Source organism: Marmota flaviventris, assembly GCF_047511675.1.
Source record: "Marmota flaviventris isolate mMarFla1 chromosome 8 unlocalized genomic scaffold, mMarFla1.hap1 SUPER_8_unloc_2, whole genome shotgun sequence".
NCBI classification, from domain to species: Eukaryota; Metazoa; Chordata; class Mammalia; order Rodentia; family Sciuridae; genus Marmota; species Marmota flaviventris.
In genome coordinates this window covers 299942-315664 of record NW_027287686.1, presented here as the reverse complement: position 1 = coordinate 315664, position 15723 = coordinate 299942, and the positions used below count along the sequence as shown (strand labels likewise).

The 15723-nt window shown below is 44.8% G+C and overlaps 1 long non-coding RNA gene across 1 annotated transcript; it reads left to right on the top strand.

Moving 5' to 3' along the window:
* Positions 1–2122: 2122 nt before the first annotated feature.
* On the top strand, positions 2123–14263 carry LOC114087671 (uncharacterized). Its single transcript, XR_011705795.1, has 5 exons — positions 2123–2199; positions 2805–2894; positions 6640–6669; positions 11035–11163; positions 13847–14263. It is a non-coding gene; the product is annotated as an uncharacterized lncRNA (long non-coding RNA).
* The last annotated feature ends 1460 nt before the right edge of the window (positions 14264–15723 follow it).

Genomic DNA, 15723 nt, shown 5'->3' with positions numbered 1-15723 from the left:
TATTTATTTTTATGTGGTGCTGAGGATCAAACCCAGAGCCTCACACATGCCAGGCAAGCGCTCTGCCACTGAGCCACAATCCCAGCCCCACCATCTGTATACTTTCAACCTACCTGTGTCTTTGTTTTCATAGCGTGTCTTCTGGAGACAACAGGGGTTAGGTTTTGTGCACTTTTATTCATTTTGACAATTGGCATATTTGGTTCCTGAGCACTTCAATAATCATTGACATAGTTGTGTTTGATTGTTTATTTATTTATTTTTTGCAGTACTGGGACTAAACCCATGGGTGCTCTACCACTGAGCTACATCCCATCTGTTTTATTTTGAGAAAGGGTCTTGCAAAGTTGCTGAAGCTGGCCTTGAACTTGCTATCCTCCTGCTTCAGCCTCCCGAGTCACTGGGATGATAGGCTTGCCCCACCACCCCTGATGTTGTGACTGTGTTTAGATTTGCCACTTAATTTTAGTTTCCTGTTTGTGCCTTGTTATATTACTCCATTTTACTTTTTTTGTGTTATTTCTTTTGGGTTATTTGGCTGTATTTCAGAGTTCCCTTTTAATTTGTGCATTGTCTTCCTAGCTATACTGCTTGGCACCCTTGTGGTGGTTCTTCTGGTGTTATATCGTAAATTCGTGCTGTCTCACAGCCTAGTTAGGTTAATATTATGACACTTCAGATAGCAGGAAGAAGCACCGCCACGTGATGCCCACTTACTGCTCCCCATCTTACTGTGTGGCCCATTGACGCCTCCCTTCCCCTCTGTTAAATGGTATTGTGTTTTTGCATCAAGCAGTCCTGTGTATTTTAAAGGAAGCAGGAGGAAAGAGAAGCGTTTCTATTTCCCAGGTGCTTTTCATTGCTGATGCTGAGACAGGGAAGTTTCCTTTCATCCTGATGGTGTCCTTGAGCCTCATGACCCTACTTGTGGAGCAGGCTGCCGCCCGAGCTTGTGGCTTTCTTTACCTGGATTGTCTTGGTTTTGCTCTCATTCTCGAGGGGCTTTTTCACAGGACACAGAATTCTTAGTCGACAGTTACTTATTTTCCTGACAGCACCTTACAAATGTTTTTTCCCTTCTGCCTTCCTGTCTGCATAGTTTCTGGTGAGCCATGATGACTGCAAGTCCTGTTCCCTGGCCGTCATTTGTGGTTTTCTCTTGCTCTCTCAAGACTTTCCATTTATCCTGCATTTGCAGCCATGTGGTTATGATATTCTAAACCTGGTTTCTTTGTACTTATTTCTTTTTCTTTTTCTTTTTTTTTGTGTGTGTGTTTAGTTGTAGGTGGACACAATACGTTTATTTTATTTTTATGGGGTACTGAGGATTGAACCCAGTGCCCCATGCATGCCAGGCAAGCACTCTACCACGAGCCTCAGCCCAGCCCCAGCCCTGTATTTATTCTTATTGATTCTGTGAATGTATATCTTTCACCAAATTTAGGAAATTTTCATCTAAAAATACTGCTATTAGTGCCTTATAGTTCCCCATAACAGTGGGGCTCATTTTGACACAGCCACACAGGCACGGAAGGCAGTTTACTCCAACTCAGTCCCCGGGGCCTTCTCTTTCCCTTCCCTCTTCCCTCCCACTGATTCCCTTCCTCTATTCTCCTGCTGTTCCTTTTGTTTATTTGTTTATTTAAATTGGTACCTTATGGATATACACACAGGTGGAATTCACTGTGGCATATTCATATATGCTTGCAGCATGATTTTATCAATTTCATTCTGCAGTTCCTCCCTTTCCCTGAACACTGGTTATCTTAGGAGGGTGGGAATGGCAGGTATGTGTGTGGCTTGTTGTTCTATGAGCTCCAAGGGTGTTTGTAATAAAAATAACCTGATATTTCAAAAGGCTGGGAACCACTTCATAATACAGCATCAAGTAGGAGGTGTAGACCTAGGCCTGTCCCTAACTTGTGATATGACATTTTCTGCCTTTATTTTCGTGTCTCTGAAGCAGGTGTGGTAATGACCATCCTACCTCCTCAGGCCATAGTGTCATTGCTGTGAATAAAATGAAGGATGCAGATAAATATAACTTAAAGAGTTAAAAGACATTGAAATGAAAGTTATAGTCTTCAAGAAAATTCTGAAATGTTCTCAATTTATATGATGCAGGTGGCAAAATCACCGGAGGAAGCATCTTCCCTTCCCAATGGCGATGTAGTGGGAGAGGCAGAGAGCACAGCAGAGGTAAGGGCTGTGGGCTGTTACATGGAACCGTCTTCTCCCATGCCAGTGTCTTCAGAATGGCTGCTTGGTCTTAATGTTTCTCTGTGTCTGTCTACCTATCATCTATCCATCCATCATATCTGCACATCCATCCATCCATCCATCATATCAATCTATCCATCATCCACCCATCTATTCATCCATCCATCTATTCATCCATCCAACCATCCATCCATCATATATGTCATCCACCTGTCCATCCATCCATCCATCCATCCATCCATCCATCCATTTTCCATCTTGTCCACCTGTCCACCTGATTATATCAATCCATCTGTATACCTGTTATCTTCATGATCCTTAAACCGATGAATTGAGACTCCTTCCTCAGGCAGCTTATTACTGTAACGTCCATCAGTCTATCGACTCTTGCTCACAGACCCAGCCAGCAGTGTTGGTGTTTGGTGAGCCCATGCTCTCGCAGTGAAGTGATCTCCTGACTAGGAGGACTGTCTGCTTCATTTCTGTATTGTGATTTAAATAAGAAAACCGCATTGGGGGTGGCCTGCATTTTCCTCAAGTGCTTACCTAAGATCAGTGATACGCTGGGCTTCTTTTATGACCAGGGGACAGAGAAGGCTGAAGAAAGCGGAGAAAGCGAGGCACAAGGAGAGGGTGCTGAAGGTGCGGGCGAGCTCCCCGAGTCCCCGGAGAAGGTGAGGGCTTGCCTCTTTGTGGGTCTGTCTTTGGATTCAGTCCTGTCCTTTTCTTACTGTGCTCTGCCTGGAGCAGGAATTGTGCTGCACTCTGGGAACACAGTGGCTAGTGCAGAGCTGAGCGTGGAGCTGGGAGGAAGCAGGCCATTTTCATTCCAGTGCTGGCCACTGGGGACCAGATGCGGAGTGGCTGAGAAGGACCCTGCAGCAGGCCTGGAGGTCGCCAGCCGGTCAAGGCTTTGATCCTGTGCTGTGTTGTGTTGTGAGGGTGGGTTGGGTCCCTGTCCTCAGTCAAATGAACATCCTTAGCTCCTGCTTCTACCATATATCTCCTTAAGAGCCAAGGTGGGGTGCATTTGTGGGGTACCTAGAGGAACTTGAGAATAAAAGGGGGCCTTGGGAGAAAGCTGAAACTCAATTCAGGTCCAATCAAGGGAATAGAAGATCCCAGCAAATCTAAGGCACAGGTTTCCTTGTCAGAGCTAATGGGATGGGGAGTGGGGGTGGGGGCTTAGAGCAGATAATGGGGGACCACATACTACACTTATTTGAGGAATTCAGGACATGTGACTTGGGTGGCCATGGCTGCAGATGGAGCCTAGTGGAGCTGGGGCAGGGTGCGGGCCTCGGGGTGAGCTTCCCTCTAGAATTTCAGGGGGGCATCATGAGAACTTTCTAAAATGTGGGGAATGTAGTAACTTGTCCACATTTGGGTTTGGCATTTATCAAGGTGAAATTATTTTATTGTAAGGTAACATTATTTGGAGGTTCATTCTTTGCCACTCCCAGAGGTCCTACCTGAACACCCTGGTGGGCTCCCTGGCCTGAGGCTCGGCCAGGCCGAGAGCGGCTGCTGCCCCTCTGGGCCCTCTGAACCCGGCTGCCCCCTCAGGCCTGCTCCCTCCTCCCCACCTCTTCCTGACACTCACCACCACTGACACCTGGCCTCCATCTGGCTACCCGCCACCAGCAGCCTGGTCCCTGGCCAGGTTCCCAGCAAAAATAGCTGCTACAGGAGGAAGGTCCTGAGATGTCCCTCTCCCGAAGCCTTGTCAGAACAACGAGGTGCCGTTTCTGTTGTGTGCTTCCCACATTAACGGCTCACAGAGACTCCAGCTCTTCCGAGGTTGGCTTAATTGACCTGGTGATTACAGTTCTCTTTTAAAAAATGCTGTTGTCAGTATAGTTATTTGCCAACCATAAAGGTCAGTTCATGCCTTGACCACAGAGAACCATCCGCTGAATTCTGATATTTTCTAATTTTGTGAGCTGAGGCTAGTCGTTGGTTATTTTTATTTATTAAATTAATATATCCCACCTCATCCTAGGGGGTCAGAGGTAGGAGTAGCAACGCATACATGCATTCATTCAACACATTTTTTGTGTGGGGGACTGGAGACGGGACCCAGGGCTTGTGCCTGCTGGGCACGTGCTCTCCAGGAGCCCACGGCCAGCCCCCACTCCACGTTCTGTGAGCTGACCAGATGGAGTGGTGCAGTCCCAGGCTAAGCAGAACTCCGGGGGCGGGAGGGGCTGTGAGACAGCAGAGCCCTGCCCCCACCAGCGTCTGCTCTGGCAGAGCCCGAGATGAGAACATCCAAAGCCCTTTACAGCTCACTTGACCTTTTGAAGCTATTTCTATCAGTTCTGTGATCAGTTCCTTTCTCTACTTAACATAATTTTCAAAAAATAAAGCTCAATTTAAATATTGCTAAAGAGTGCCAGGTCCCTGTTATTGCTGCTAGTTTACCTGCAACAGTCGAGACTAGTAGTTATTCCTATAGGACCCTGACTGCCCCCCAGCCAGTTCTAAGGGTGCCCCTACTTTTAATGATATATTGTTTCAGCTGGATGCAGTTAATAAAAATAACTGGATTTAGGAAATTGTAAAGCTCTACAATAATCAATAGTTCTGTGCTGCTGGTGAGGCTGGGCCTGATTGAATTTTTGGTGACCCTGTCCTCTCTTCCCTTAAAAGTTTTTTTAACCAGATCAGATTAAACCAGAACTTTGGTCCTCTTTAGACAAGAAGAAAATGACTGTGCTTTGAGAGCCAAGAGTTAATGGCCGAGGAACCGTGCCAGTCACTTTACTCACACTGAGGGGGCTTTCTCTTGGTTCCAGACAGTGGCGGGCACTGGAGGTCCAAAAATGAACAGACACAGGTCATGACCCAGGGGCTTGCACCAGGAGACAGATGAGTAAATGGTGTTTGTGGGAGCTGATCAGAGGGTCCCTAACTCAGTCTCAGGCTGGAAAGTCTGCCTTGCAAGGGTCATTTTGAGCAGTGTCCTGTCCTGTTGGGGGGCATGTGAGAAAGTATGGCTGAAAGGGAGAATGGGGAGTGGTGAGGTGGAGGGGTGAGGTGGAGGAGGAGGCTGGAGGGGCGAGGTGGAGGGGGAGACTGGAGGGGGAGGCTGGAGGGGGAGCCAGGGGCAGAGGACTTCTTCTAAGATATCTGGATCCTCTTGTGATGCACATTGCCAAACATGAGGCCAGCATAGGAGGTTTGTTGTCTGGACCAACTCTGTGGCCACAGTGTGGCGAACAGATGGATATGAGGATGACCGACCGAGGGTTGAGGGTCACACAGGGGCTCCTGTCAGCAGCCAGGTGAGCAAAGCCGGCAGACCTGGCAGGAGGGACGAGACACCAGCAGGAGTAGGTGGCATCAAGGGCTGCAACCCACAAATGCCCTGACGGCAGCGCCTGGGTGTCTCAACAGACGCTGGACTCTATTCCTGGATGTGACTTTTGCACAGACACTTGACATGTCGCCACGGGTGCTTAACATAGAGGCTGGTGTGGAGATCCCCGGTGCTGAGCCATCCTCTTGGTCTGACTCAGCTTTGGCCGCTGTGTCAGGCACTAGCATTCTCTGCCTCTCCCTGAGATCTGGAGGTCTGTTCTAGAACTGGCCCCAAACGTGAGGCTGGCCCAGCCGATGTGGCAGTGTCCTGGATACTCTATAAGTTGCCCTCTGTGATTTTGCTCTTTCTGTTACTGGCCCCGAGAGGCTGCCTGGTAGAAGAGGAGGACACTACATTAGTAATCAGGAGACATGGAGTGGCTCCCGATCATGCCTCTTACTTGTCCTGTGACTTTGGTAATGACTCTATGGCCTCAGGACCCTCATCTGTCCAGAGAAGGGGGGGGTGAGGTTGGGCCTGAGTCTTTGGTGATGCCACCTCTTTCCTCGCAAGTTTCTTCAACCGGAAATCAGTGTTTAAATACTAAATGGTTCAGAAATGCTATCATTTTGTTCTTATAGAGAAAAAGTTTTTGGTCTGTTTCTATTCATCAGTTCAAACTGAAACAAAAGCATACTTGTAAGGGCAGAAGGCAGAAGAGACATATTTTTGTTAAAATTTTTAGGTCACTTGCATATATGACTTGAATTTACCAACTAGCTCTGCAGTCGCTGGTGTGCTTCTGTAGGAGTTCTGCAGACAGAACTGTACGTATTAGTAAGCAGCACCACTACTCCATTGTGTTTTGTCAAGGAGTTTGATTAATGGAAAAATATCTTTAAGCTCATAATGTTTCAATAATTTGAAATATGACCTGAAATCAGTAGAGATCTCCCAGTGTACATGCCTTTACTGCTTACTTATTTCATGAATTAATGAATGTGTTGCTCATTTTGATGGGCTTCTATTTTAATATAATTTGCCCAATTTTGAGATTCAACTTAAAACTTACTTGAATTTATATTTTTTCCTTCACTTTGATTCACGGACCTAAGGAAGAAGAGGGAGAGACCGCAGCAGAAGAGGTACGTCCATCACCTTCAACAGTTGTGTGTCATCAGCTTGATACAAACATTTTTAGGTGACAGAGTCGAAGCTCTAGCCACTGTCCCCTTGTTCTTCATAAATAAGGGAGACGGTGTAACTCCACAGTCAGAAAATCCGCTGGTGACCTGCTGAGAAGGGAAGTAGGTTGGAGGTGAATTCACATGAGGGAGGTGGACTGAGACCTGCCCGAGGAACCTCTCTAGCCTCCATGAGAGGTCCAGAGGTCAGGCTGGGCTGGGCCAGGGCGCTGGGCGGAGAGTCGTTCTCATCTTGCCCTTTCCCACCCTGTTGGACAGCATGGTGCATGCAGCTTGCCCAGTGCTGCTGGTGGTGTGGGTGGCCTCCTATTCATCCTGTTGAGGAGGGAGGGCTTCCTGCCCTGTGCTATGGGGATGGACATGTAACAGCAGGCATTGGACCCTGCAGTGGGCATCTGTTAGCCAGGTGCCCACACATATTGGAGGAGAGGACACAGGCAGTGCAGGGCCAGGCTTGGGAGTACTGCAGATGAGCAGGCCCTGGGAGTTAGCTTTCCAGTGTCTAAGGTGTGGGTGCCACAGGAGGTCGGAGTTGGTGTGTTGACTAATGCCAGAGGGTAGGCAGGCACTGCACCTGGCCCTTGTGTGCGGGGCTGTTAATTCATGGACCTAAGGAAGAAGAGGGAGAGACTGCAGCAGAAGAGTACGTCCCCTTATTTATGAAGTCTGCAGGAGCAGAGTGAGTGTGTGGCGGGGACGAATGCTGAAGTCATTTGAGCTATCTTGCCTTCACCCGATGTCAAGGGGGCACATAATGTTGAGTCTTGATTCTACTTATACTGCAGGTCTCTGTCTGAGTTACCTTGACCTGCAATTTTAAACAGCTGTTTATCATCAAGTGTCTGGACATTGTGTCACTTGGAAACCCTAATGTCATGCTTTAGGACACCGCCTAAAGAACAACTAAAATAGAAGAGAATAAAGTTTCACAAGGAGAAAAGATTAAGAATTGTATAAAATAAGGAGAAAGTATGAAAAATCAGGAGTACTGAGGACAGAGTTGTCAAGTGCAATTGAAACACTGAAAGAAAAATGATAAGGCAATATTTGAAAGCCATTAAGGGCAAACTGTATAAGGACATCTGTCTTCTGTGACATGTGATTGCACATTCTTGTTTGTAGAGGGGAGCCACAACCACATCCCAGGCACAGGGGAGAACTTCCCGGTCCATGTCTGGGGTTGGAGGTTGTCCAATTGAGGAATTAGAGTAGAAATGTCAAAAACATGGAGGCCATAAACACTGACTTTAATTAGAGATATACATTTGTATGTGTGTATTTATTGCACAATTCACCAATTGTTTAACAATTAGAACAAGGACTTTTTTCTTTAAATAATAATGCAGAGATTAGCAGGTCCTATTGTATTTCTAACATAATCATATTCATTGGTCTCTCAGGGAATTCTAGTTTCAGTTTTTTTAAAATAGAGCAGAAACTTAAAGCTGTGTGCAAAGCCATTTAGGTTCACAAAGATTTTACGATTACTTTCTGCCACTCCAGGCTTTATTAGCGCCTAAAATGACAGATTTTTAAAGGTGATTTACATGTATTGAGTCTTTCCAAAGTATTCCATTCAATCCACATAATAAAAAGTTCTTTCCCTGCTCCTATTTAATTAATTTCCATATTATTGCTGAAGTTATTGAATTATGATAAGGTTATAAATTGTACACACAAATGTGGGAACAAATGACCAATTCAGGTAAATGCAGGTTTGGTTGATGGTGGTGCTAACTCTACTAGAATGAATGTTATTGTTCTCTGCTCACATGTTATTTTAGAGAATACAAACCATAGCAGAGGTTCTCAAAGTGGGGACCCCAGCAACAGCAACAGCACAGCACCTTTAGAAATGCAATGGTTGACTTTGTCCAGAGTTTCAATCTCTTTAGTTTCAGTTATCCATTGTCATTGCAGTCCAAAAAATACTTCATGGAAAATTCCAGAAACAAACAATTCACAAGTTTTAAATTGTGTACTCTTCTGAGTGAGTTGATAAAATGTTGTGCTATCTTTCTTATGAATCATATGTTTGTCTGGTGTATCCACAATGTATATCTTACCTCCCTGACAGTCACTTAGTAGTCATCTTGGTTACATCAACTGTTAAGGTACAGTTGTGTTCAAGAGACCCTTATTTTATTTTATAATGTCTCCAAAGCTTAAGAATAATGAGGTTAGCAATTTGTTTATGCCAAAGAACAATCATAAAGTGCTTAAGTGAAAAGGTGAAAGTTCTTGACTTAATAAGGAAAGAAAAAAAAAATCATATGCCTAGGTTACTAAGCTCTGCTGGAGGAACAAAACTTTCTGTGAATTGTGAACAAGGAAAGAAAAATTAATCTAGCTTTGTGGCCACACATCAAGCTGCAAAAGTTACAGCCCCAGCAAATGATGAGCTAAGACGGAAAGGCACTGAACAGTGAATACAGGACTGGCTGCTACCTGAGGTCGCACACACCCACCAGGGTGTGGGAGCACTGCCTGCAGATCAGAGGGGACCACTGTGTACACTTTCAGGCCCTACCCCAGATCTACAGGTCAGGCACTGAGGTGGAGCAGTGTTCTAGCAAGCCCTGGAGGTGATCTTGATGCCCAAGCAAGTTGGAGAGCCACTGGGTTGAGATCATTTTCCTATATAACTTGATGTGTGGTCAAGTTGAAGTTAATTACTAGAGTTCCTGCTGTTAAAAGTTCATTTAGTTTCACAGACTATAACATTTATTTTATATTAGGAGCTTATGGTTGGTAAACAAACAAAACAAAAACCCAACCCAACCCAACTCTTCATTAGCTCTAAATTCAGTTTTCTCATGGGAATCCTCTCTTCCCATCTGTTCCTGCTTTGTTGAAACCTCCCAAGAGATCTTTTTCCTCATTGAGAGATTTTGTTGCACATCCTCCTAGGCCCTGGCGGGGGGGAGCATTGGGGTGATTCTGTTTTATGTCACTGATGAATGTGGAGGGGATGCACCTGATTAGAGGAGGAGGCACCACAATTCTTCTTCAGCGCCTGCTTGCTGAAGCTGCAGTTTGTGACCTGGAATCTGGAATGTGGAAGTTTAAACACTAATGTCACCGGCATATAACAGTTGACGTCTGTTTGGAGAACTGCCTTGTTAGGTCCGAAGTGACCATGCTCAGATTCTCCCTTCTCCTACACCATTCCCCGTTATTTCCCAAGTCTCAGCTACTTAGGTTTTAATCAAGAGTTTTAAGGACATTATTCTTGGATACTTAAGGATTAATCATTTTAAAGTGCTAATCAGAGAACTACATTAAAATTGCAAACTCAGGGGTAGAGAGAATGATTCACAAAAGGCATGTGTGTTTTCTAGGTGTTTCAGTGCAAGTCACCAACACCCAAATGGCAGAAGAAATACCTCCCCCCCCCCCCATAAAAAACCCAAACCAAACTTTTGTTGGTTTTTGAAACTACAAAATAATTTACAATCTTTATAGAAAATTTAGGAAATACAGATAAAGGGAGGCAATAAAAAAAACTTATAGTTCCATTACTTAGAAATAACCACTAGCCACACACACACAAACACATGCACATGCACATATATAACTATCAAATATTGGTTGTTTGTAATCTACTTTTTCAATATCTGTATTTTGCAGATGCAATAAATATAAAGTTGATTCATTATTATTTTTAATATATCAAAGATAACCCTATTTTTGGACCTAAAGATTATTTTTAGCTTATTCTACACCATGATTTTTCATTATATCTTTCCAATAATTATTCTTTTGTATCTCTCTTGCTAGGCAAGCTTGTTTTTGAAAATCCTATTTTTGATATCTAATAAGGAGACAAAAACCATCCCATTAACTTAGAAGTAATTCTAGGTCTTATGTATGTGTAGGCTGTTGGTAGCTTTGGGTTGAAGAAATTAGCATGTTATAACAAAATGTAACCAGTCCTTTCTGACAAAGTTCTATTTTCTGAAATTCTTGTATTTTGTTCTTCCAACTGTAGCCTTTCTGAATTTTTAAAGCAATTTGATGAGACAGATGTCTACATGGGCTTGGGAGAAATCACAACCCATTAGAGCAATGTACTTTTCTGCAAATTAAGGAGTCTGTGTTTACAAGAATGATATTTCAGTGTGTTTTCGCAGGCAGTGTGTGTGGTTTGTGTGTGTGTGTGTGTGTGTGTGTGTGTGTGATGGGTGCGAGTGTCTGTGTCATTGGGAAGCCCACAACGCCAGTTTAAGATTTGGCCTTACTTTTTTCATTGTTGTCTTGGTCCCTAATGCTTCTCAGTAATAACATGATTTTTGTTGAAATAAGGCCGCAGACGTAACGAAGGAGGGAGCAGAAGGGGAAGCAGAGGAAGAGGAAGCTGAGGCGGGAGAAGAGGAGCCCGGAGAAGAAGAAGACTCTTAGGCCTTTTCCTGCCTAGTTCTTCGACTCTCCCAGGTAGCTCCCGAGTCCTGGCCTGTCAGAGGCATCTGCACACCTCAGGGGTGACAGGAGGGGCGTGGGTCTCAGCTCAAAGCCATCCTCTGCAAGGCCCTTCTGCAGCTGTGGGGCTGGTGCTCTGCCCGTCCGCCTCTGGGCACGCAGCTGGGATTGGTAGGAGGACGCGGGACAGAGCCGTGTGCACACGCCTCTCTGCCTCCACGGGGCCTCTCTGCCTCCACGGGGCCTCTCTGCCTCCACGGGGCCTCTCTGCCTCCACGGGGCCTCTCTGCCTCCACGGGGCCTCTCTGCCTCCACGGGGCCTCTCTGCCTCCACGGGGCCTCTCTGCCTCCACGGGGCCTGCACGCGCCAGGCAGCCCAGGGCCATTGCTGCTGGGTTCTGGCGCCCACGCCCCTGCTGGTCAGCACTCTGCGTGTCTCTGGGAGGTTGATGCTCTTAACGGTGGCAGTAAATTATGACCTTAGAAAGTGGACGCTGGCTGTGGATTCACGAACAGTACACGCGGCTGCTGCACCCGCAGTCTTGGGTGCTCCACGCGGTGTTTCCCCTTGTTAGCCCTCAGCACCCACGGGAAGCTGGGGGGGAGGGTGGCGCGCCACTAGGTGCTGGGGACAAGCTGGCGCTGCCTCCCAGCTCCAGACCTTCCGTGACCACAGAAAGAAGCGACCGTGCCCATCTCACCGGGTTGGGGGATGTGGTGCAGAACGAAGTAAGGTGACGAAGGCGTCTAGTGGCGAGGGCCTGGGGGACTGGGGGGGCGGGCGGCTGAGACGGACAGTGGCACGGGAATCCTGGGAAGGCATCTGGGAGCGCGCACACCTGGCAGGCACCTACCTAAAGTTGGGTTGTTAATGATGTCATTGAGTTTAGGGCAGAATTCGAGGCAGCGGTTTAACTAGGGCAGTTTCATTCTGGTGCTGTCCGGGTTTTTAAAAAATTAAAATAACAAAAATTTTTAAAATTTCCTTCCTGTCCTTATTATACCTGTATTGAAAAATCTGAGACAGGTGTTTGAACAGAGCAGCTGAGGAAGGACATGACAACAAGCACACAGTAGGTCTTCAGCAAGGGCTGTGGTAAAACTTGGCACTCCTGGGGGCAGGTGCATGGGGGCTTCCTGTGGAATGAAGTGGGATTCTGTGCTCTGTAAATATTGAGGACACACAGCAGTGCTCTGTGTGACCACTGTGCACAAGATGGGCCTGCAAGTAAGAAGTTAATTTAAAAAACACATATTTTTAGGGCATCTTGGAGCTGGTGAACATAGCTGTCACAGTCTCTTATTGGACCATTAAAATTTTATAATCCACTTAAACTACACACTGAATCTAGTCTGGGGTTGAAGTTTCCCCCAGCTGATTTCTTTCATATTGGGGACATACAGGTCTCTTCTTTAAGGACAACTAATTGGCTTTTTTATCGGTAGTGATTCAATTTCTAACGAATGAAATGGATCCATTTTTGAAAAAAAAAGTAAAGTGGTAAGTTTATGAAATTCTACCTTCAGAGTGGTAGGAAATGAAAGTGTGCTAGGGTCTTCTACCAGAAGCAAAATCCACGGCAGGGGGCTCACAAGTGCTGTGAGAATCCACTGCATCCCCTCTGCTTGTAAAGATCTTTAAAAATCATGCAATTTTAACTGTGATTGTTGTAAAAGATACTGAATGTGAAGTGGCGCAGCTGAGAGAATCCTTAGTGCAGACAGATGGTTTTATAGGCCAATTCAAAAAAAAAAAAAAAAAGTAACTGCAGCTGTGTCTAGCACAGTTTGCCTGTTCCTTTGATGGGTGCTAGTTTGGAATCTGGCCCACGGCAGTCTTTTGTGAGATCGAACTACCTGGAAGGGAAGACGTGAACCTGGCAGCACCCTAAACCTCACCCCACAGATTCCATGGAATCCAGGCAGATTCCATCACGTTTCTTAAAATGTGACATGGTGATGTGACAGGCATTCTGCAAACCATTTGGCTTTAGGAAAAGCATGTTTCATAACTCACAGATAGTCCAGGCATTATATATATATACACACATATATATATGTATACACATAATTTCTTTTTTCTGGTACTGGAGATTAACTTCAGGGGCTCTGTATCATGGAAGTACATCCCCAGTCCATTTTATTTTTTTGATTTCATCCTAATTTTCTTGCAAGTAAGAAGTTAATTTTAAAAAAACGTATTTTTAGGGCATCTTAGAGCTGATGAGAGTAGCTTGCCAAGTTGTGAAGGCTGGCCTTGAGCATGTGGTCCTCCTGCCTCGGCCTCCTGAGTAGCTGGGATTATAGAGGCATGGCGCTGTGCCCAGCCAGGTAGTTTATATTTTATCTGAAGAGTTGAATTTTGGATAAGCATAGCAATGACTAAATTACAGGATCAGGCTCTAAATTCAATCTCTCTGTTTTACCTGAACACTTGGGGAAGCTAATTGGAGACCTTGTCTTGCATACGGTGTGATATAGGGGGTTCCTCAGAGAGAGGATAGAAGCCTGGGCTTGATTTTCCATGAGCAAAACTTATTTTCCTCTTCTTGTGCTGGGGAACAAATGCCAAGTGGTGGTTTACAGAATGAAGGCAATACTTTTTTTTTTTTTTGCTGTGTTTTGTATAATGAAGGTGGTGGTAAACACTCTCTGTCTCTTTAACAGTCTTCTCCCTGATATTTCTCTTTTCTTTTAGAAAATCCACACCGAGAAGCAACATTTCAAATGTCTCCCCATAAACCCCATGAAGTGTTTTGGCCCAAAGCTAGCATACCTGTCCCAGGATGCCCGGGGTTCGTGGAGGACTTGTACTTCTGACATGGTTGATGTACATGAGTATCTACTTAATCATATCAATATGGAATTAAATGTGAAGATGATGTATGCATACTTTCATGTGCTTTGCCTGATGTTCTTGGCCTTGGTTTAACTTTTTCTGCATGCATGAATAGACCTTCTTATTAATACTCTGAAAAAAAATGATTTTAGGGACTAGAACTAACTTCTCTTTGTGTTCCAGCAGAAGATTTTGTTGTACATGGCTTACGCTACTATCTGAGATTAGCTTTGAAAATGCAAGGCTTCCCAGAGAACTGTCATAAATAAAGATTGATAGCCAACATGTCAGCCTGTTGTTCGTTTATTCGCAGTCCTCCTGTGGGTGCCTGAATTCAGTGTGTCTGTTACTGAGCCTAAATCCTGTCTGCATTGGGATGAAGGTTTTTGTTGCATTGATTATTTGGTCCATGTTTTCAAACTGCTCTGACTATTTTGTTACGTCATATATTGGGTTGTACAAACTGCTGTGTGCATTGTTTTTGAAGCTTGTCTAACTGTCTCATTGACATGTGTGGGGATGATTGTAGGGACCAAGTCGTGCACGTTTCTGAGCTGCAGGGAACAGCTGCTTCTGTTTCTCCTGCTGTCCGCTGATTTGCAGCCAGGGCTGCCTCGAGGGGAGCCTGTCCTGTAGTTTAGCCTCCCACCGCCAGATGTGTGTGTTCCAACGGCTGGTCTGGCCCCTGTGACTGTGCAGCAGGTAGGTTGGATGGCATTTCTCTGTTCACCTGCCCATCTTAGGTCACTGTGGACACTTTTCTTTCTTCTAGGATTGTGATGAGCCCCTCCTCTTTGCATATGCCCTGTGCCCTGAATTTTTCTTTCAGCACACGTTGCTACTGTACGTCAGCAGAGCAGGGTCTCCTGGCTGAGCTGTTTCCTTATCTCGTGATCGCGGTGGCAGTTTCTCTTGAGTGGCCAGAAACGTTTCCCTTTCGAACCTGCCTGTGGATCTCTTGCCGTTGGATCTTAGGTGTCAGTTGGGAATGTACTGCATGGTTACAGAAGTCATGTGGATCTCAGGGACTCAGGAAAACAGCTCTTTGCTTGTTACCCTAGTAACGAGACGTTTGGAAGAGAATTAAGGTTATTTTGTTCAAAATGTTGAAATTGTCTGCTTTAAAAACATTTCTTCTTTTGCTAAAAATAAGGTGAAAGACTACAGTGATATGGAAAGTAATAGAATTAAAATTTAATTCTATTTTATTTCATCGCACTAAAGTATGTCCTGTTTAAAAAGCCTGCATATATATATATATATATATATATATATATATTTTAATTTAAGGTCATGAGAAAACTTGCATATATTTTAAAATAACAACTCCACAAACAAAAGGTTCTTGAGCTTCTTGTTGCATGGATTAACTTTTAGCTCTGTCATGGTGAAGTAGGATGGGCTAGATTTGGCTTGGTGCCAATTTCCCTCTTAGTTCTTATATTTTTAAGTGAAAATAAGTATTTATGCCAATAGTAAGTAAAGATAACAAACCATGCCACTTATTTAAAGTGAATTTTTTTCTTACATTGTTGCCTGTACGTCAGAAAATTAACTTTCTAGGAGAGTTTTTTAAAAAAAATTTATTCACACTTCATTTTTCCTTAAAGTGTTATTGAAAGGCAGAATCATTTAGGTCAGTAATAAACCAAGAAGAGCCTCAAGTCTTTTCTCATGTTGGTCTTGCCCACTATGCTAACCTGCAGTGGTCAGTGGATCCAGGGGTACAGTGAGGA